Here is a 6,631-nt window from a genome sequence, read left to right on the forward strand (position 1 = left end):
TCTTATTTTTAATGTTCTGCCCTGGCCTTTCGCACCTTCGGCCTATTATCCACACCTGCGGAACTGCTTCTGCGGTAAAATACCTGCTTCTGTGGAAGCCACTTAAAACACTAGGCTTGCATCTTCGCTATAGGTCTCGCACATGCGGATTCGCTTTTGCGGCCCTTCGTCTGCTTCAACGAAATTGCCCAAATCTTCCTCCTTCGCATCTGCGGCCCTTTCTCGATTATGTGGGCCCGGAGATGCGCACCATTTCTCGCATCTGCGACTTCCAAAGCCAACATGAAACTCCGCATCTACGCCTCCCCACCACACCTGCGATCATCGCACCTTCGGAATATCCTCGCAGGTGCGATTAGACCAGCAATAACAAACTTCAAACTCCAAACTTGTTTTCGTTAATCACCCGAAATCAATCCGAGGCCCTCGGGACCTCAACCAAATATATCAACAAGTCTTATAACCCGATACAAACTTAGTCAAATCTTCAAATCACCTCAAATGACAAAAATACGAATTACACACGGATTCAAGCCTAACGAACTTTGAAATTTCCAAACTCCACAAACGACGTCAAAACCTATCAAATCACGTCCGATTAACCTCAAATTTTGTACACAAGTAATAAATGACACCAGGAACCTAGTCTAACTTCTGGAAATCCAATCCAACCCTGATATCAAAAAGTCCACTCTCAATCCAACTTTCCAAAATTCCAACTTTCGGTAATTCAAGCCTAATTCTACTACGGACCTCCAAAACACGATCTGGATGCAATCCTAAGTCCGAAATCACCAAACGGATATAACGGAACCATAAAAATTCAAATCCGAAGTCGTTTACACATAAGTCAATATCCGGTCAACTTTTCCAACTCAAGCTTTCGATTAAGAGACTAAGTGTCTCAATTCACATTAGAACAACTTCGGACCCAAACCAACTAACCTGATACGTCATAATATTGTTGTAGAACACAGAAGAAGCAGAAAATAGGGGAACGGGGCAATAACTCTCAAAATGATCGACCGAGTTATAATTTTATTGATAAACATTGCGGATTACAACTCTATTTGTCCCTTGATTCTTCCCTCTGATTTGTTATCCGTAATTCAAGGTCCTTAGAGGCATATTTCTTGAACTAGGATGATATGTACCTTCTTGATGTATTTGATTATCAAGGAGCATATAGCAGTACTCTATTTGGATCTTGAATGTTGCTAGAACTTTGAGCAAGACATATTTGACATGTCTTTGATCTCTTAATGAATATTCCAAGAGTTTTATGGAATTTTGAAGATCGAATATTTGATCTCTTTGTGCATACTTCGGGAGTTTATGGAATTGTTGAGACGATCTCCATTTTCGAGATATTCTTTAAGGAAATATGTAACCTTTTTATATGAGTGACCTAGGGTTGAGGTAAAGTAGCCTCCAAGTCAGGGTTTTGGTAGAATAGCCTCCAAGTAACCCTAATAAACTCCTAGAATTTCAAGAGTCGTCTTGTAGTATCTTGAATTTAGGATTTAGATTGATCCGTTAAAATTCAATATCCACAAATGCCTCTTACTTCAAGGTTTATCGGGGTGGAGGCTTACCGAAACCTGAAGATGAGACTTGAAATACCCGACTATCGCAATGTATAATTTTGAAACTTGGAGTTCTCGATTTGTAGGAGCAAGAGATGAAGGGCAGAACTGGTCCCACCGGGCGTGCCAAATTGTTTGCAACAAATTTAGTACAGAAAAATAAAATTGCTATCACAAACAACTATAAAGAAAAAAAGATTTTATTAATAAACATTGTGGATTATAACTCTGTCTGTCCCATGATTCTTCCCTCTAATTTGTTATATGTAATTCAAGGGCCTTAGCGGTGTATTTCTCGATCGTAGGATGATATACATCTTCTTGGTGTATTTGATTAACAAGAAGCATGTAGCAACACTCCATTTGGATCTTGAATATTGCTATAACTTTGAACAAGACATATTTGACATGTCTTTGATCTCTTAATGAATATTCCAAGAGTTTTATGGAATTTCGGAGATCGTATATTTGATCTCTTTGTGCATATTCTGGGAGTTTATGGAATTGTTGAGATGATCTCCATTTTAGAGATATTCTTTAAGGAAATATGTAATTTTTTTTATAGGATTGACTTTGGGTTGAGGTAAAGTATCCTCAAGTGAGGGTTTTGGTAGAGTAGCCTCTAAGCAACCATAATAGACTCTCCTAGAATTTTAAGAGTCATCTTATAGTATCTTGAATTTAGGATTTAGGCTGATCCATTAAAATTTCAATGTCTACAAATACCCCCTACTTCAAGGTTTGTCGGGGTGTAGGCTTACCAAAACTTGAAAACGAGACTTGAAATACCTGACTACCGCAATAGATAATTTTGAAACTTGGAGTTCTCAATTTGCAGGAGCAGGAGATGAAGGGCTGAACTAGTCCTACCGGGCGTGCCAATTTGTTTGCAGGGCTGAACTAGTCCTATCGGGCGTGCCAATTTGTTTGCAATAAATGCAGAAAAATAAAACTGTAATCACAAACAACTACAAAGAAAAAAGGATGTTATTGATAAACGTTGTGGGTTACAACTCTATTTATCCCTTGATTCTTCCCTCCGATTTGTTATCCGTAATTCGAGGGCCATAACACTGTATTTCTCAAAAGTAGGATCATATGCATCTCCTTGATGTATTTGATGATCAAGAAGCATGTAGCAGCATCCATTTGGATCTTGAATGTTGGTAGAACTTTGAACAAGACATATTTGACATGTCTTTGATCTCTTAATGAATATTCCAAGAGTTTTATGAAATTTCGGCTATCGTATATTTGATCTCTTTGTGCATATTTCGGGAGTTTATAGAATTGTTGAGATCGTCTTTGAATAACATATATACCTTATTGATAGGCATGAATCCTATAGTTGTTTGCAACAAATTTATGCAGAGAAAAATAAAACTGCAATAACAAACAACTATAAAGAAAAAAGAATTTTATTGATAAATATTGTAGGTTACAACTCTATTTATCCCTTGATTCTTCCCTCAAGACATATTTGACATGTCTTTGATCTCTTAATGAATATTCCAAGAGTTTTATAGAATTTCAGAGATCTCATAATTGATATTTTTGTGCATATTTCGAGAGTTTATGGAATTGTTGAGATGTCTCTTCAATGGAATATGTATTCTTTTATATAGGTGTGCATTAGGGTTTAGAGTAGAATAACCTCCAAGAAACCCTGATAGACTCCTAAGATTTCAAGAGTTTTGTAGTATCTTGAATTTAGGATTTAGCTTGATCTGTTAAAATTTCGATGTCTATAAATGCCTCCTACTTTAAGGTTTGCCATGGTGTATGCTTGCCGAAATTTGAAGACAAGACTTGAAGTACTCGACCATAAAATCGCTGCTTTTGAAACTTTGAGTTTTCGATATATAGGAGGAAGAGATAAGGGCAGAACTGGTCCCACCAGGCGTGCTAATTTGTTTGCAACAAATTTATACAGAGAAAAATAAAACTGCAATCACAAACAACTATAAAGAAAAAAAGAATTTTGTTGATAAACATTGCAGATTACAACTTTGTTTATCCATTGATTATTCCCTCACGACATATTTGACATGTCTTTGATCTCTTAGTGAATATTCCAAGAATTTCATGGAATTTCAAAGATCTTATATTTGATCTCTTTGTGCATATTCCAAAAGTTTATGGAATTGCTGAGATGCCTCTTCAAAGGAATATGTATTCCTTTATATATGTGTGTGTTAGGGTTTAGGGTAGAATAACCTCCAAGAAACTCTGATAGACTCCTAGAATTTCAAGAATTTTGTAGTATCTTGAATTTAGGATTTAGCTTGATCCGTTAAGATTTCGATGTCTACACCCTCCTAGTAGATTTCCGACCTTAGTTTGATCTTAATTAGTTTTGTAAATATTTAATCCTACCAAAAGGTCAAGTGAGATTGAATAACTTGCGAGTTTAAATCCTATAACCTATATAGCACAAGGAGAATATAGGGTTTAATGAGTACTAGTTAGAACAGTGCTACTGTGTCTAGTGGCGAAGCCAGAAATTTTTCTAAGGGTGTTCAAATTTGAAAGAAGTATAAAAAAATCTTCGACAAAGGGTGTTTAGTATATGTTATATACGTCTAAAACCTAATATTTTACCTATATACGCAGTGCAATTTTTCGACGAAGGGTGATCAATTGACAATCCTTGCCAGAGTGTAGCTTCGCTCCTGACTGAGTCCGAGTTACACTCTTGTCTTTAGCCTTGGAGGGTGTTTGGCTAATCTTATAAGCTGGTCAAACTGGCTTATAAGTACTTTCTGGCTTATCTACGTGTTTGGTAAAATTAAAAGTGCTTATAAGCCAAATATAAGTCAAAAGCCATAAGTTGGTGTCCCCTAACTTATCAAATTTCAGCTTATAAGCACTTTAGGTTTCACCAAAATATTTACTATTCTATCCCTAAAATACTTCTTTTTAAAACAAAACTCTTCGTAACCCAATTCTTTAACTGCTTATTATTAATTTCAGCACTTTTATCCAAACACGTAACTGTTTATTTTTTAAATCAGCTTCAACACTTAAAAATGTTTTTCAGCACCTAATGGTTATCAGCTACTCTACATCACCTAAGCCAACGGGCTCTTAGACATGCACAATTTTGGGGTCAGCTGATGGGAAAGACGATACTATATTTTAAACTAATGGGTTCAATCTTTAACAACGTCAGTACTCAGCTCTAATTTAAAATTATATGTTCAAAATTTAATATTTATGAAATTATTATTGTTTCTCACATACATATCTATGTTCCGTATTAAAAATATTAGGTTGAACCGGTAGCACCACGGCTACATCAACCGTTGGTTGATGGTTTAAGATAGTTAATCCTAGCATAAAATCATGCATACAATAATACAATGTTTATTTTGACGCACAAGAAAAATAAAAGGCATATAGTTAATGTAGCGTTTGGTTGGTGGTGTTAAATAGTTCTGGTATTATATTATGTAAGAATTTATGTATCATTTTATACGGTACAAAGTACAAAATAATTTTTTTTTCAAGAATATATATATATATGTGTGTGAGAGATAGAGAAAGAGAGCGCGTGTATGCGCATCCATATAACCTCTCTTACACATGAAATTTTTCTTTATTTTTGTTTAATCACACTACCTGGTAGGGGAAGGGAAAATAGGGAAGAAAATTATAAGGTAGAGAATCAAACCCTCACCAATAAAGCAAAATTTCGGTAACCAATTAATTGAGCTACTTAGTGGGCGTGGACATAAGAACTGTGAAACTTCGGGAAACAGTAACTTTTTTTACAAATAAAAATGATATTTGAAAATTAAAGTTGTGTTTGGACATGAATATAATTTGGCGCTGCTTTTTAAATTTTTGTGAGTGGTTTGAAGTGAAAATTTTGAAAAATAGCTTTTTGATGTTTTTCAAATTTTTACAAAATTTTGAAATTTAACTTCAAATAAAATTTAAAACTTTCATGGCCAAACACTGATTTCGAAAAAAAAGTAATTTTTTTAATGACCAAACAGGCCCTTACATTCTGTTTACACATGCACTTAGTGAGCGTTTGGACATAAGAATTGTAAAATTCCGAAAAAGTGAATTTTTCAAGTGAAAATAGTATTTGAAAATTAGATTTGTGTTTAGATATGAATATAATTTTGGGTTGTTTTTGAATTTTTATGAGTGATCTGACTGAAAATTTTGAAAAATAATTTTTTCGAGTTTTTTCAAATTTTTAAAAAAATTCGAAATTCATTTTCAAGTGAAAATTGAAAAATTATGGCCAAACACTGATTTCGAAAAAAATGGAAAAAAAAAGGGTGAAATTTTTTAATGGCCAAACGGGCTCTTGATTTCATATTCAAGTGTAACTTTTAAGATTTGGTACCACATCCCCACCCCAACCCCACCCCCCTTATATACTTTCCTTTTTTTTTTTTTACAAACCCTCTAACATTTGGTTTGGGTGACTTCGGCTGCCTTATGTAACTAAAGAGCAAAGAGAAATGGGTTTGGTTTAGAAGGGGATATAATTGAGTGATCCAAGAAAGGAAAGAAAGTGATAATTAAACATGTAGAGTGTTTTCTTTTCTTTTCTTAAAAGTAAGGAAATGCACGCTGCAGCAATATACAGATGTTCTTTGCTTATAAACATCCCGCATGGGAATTGCCTACAGCCTCAGAAAACAAACTTTTCTACTATGGCTTTTCTTAATACTATGTCTTTGCACTTTGCACAGCTTAAATAATTATAAACTTTTGAAACTATTCAATCCCATCGTACAAAGTTCAATCGACTGTCTTTTGTGTTTACTAAGAATATCACTACACAAGTACACATAAAATCAGCACAAGGGAACATCTATACATGAAGAACATTATGATAAAGCCACAAGTAAATGACTGACAAACTCTTAGATAATGGTATTATGTAGTGATCATTGTTGCAAATGGTAACACAATTTCATTAGAGAATTTGCCAATAGCGATTTTGACCTGTTGTTGCTTGTTGGGGTGGGGTTGCAAATTCTGAGGTGGATCCACGAGTGCATTTTTTGTATTTAATCAGA

Source organism: Nicotiana sylvestris, chromosome 1, assembly GCF_000393655.2.
Source record: "Nicotiana sylvestris chromosome 1, ASM39365v2, whole genome shotgun sequence".
Taxonomy (NCBI): domain Eukaryota; kingdom Viridiplantae; phylum Streptophyta; class Magnoliopsida; order Solanales; family Solanaceae; genus Nicotiana; species Nicotiana sylvestris.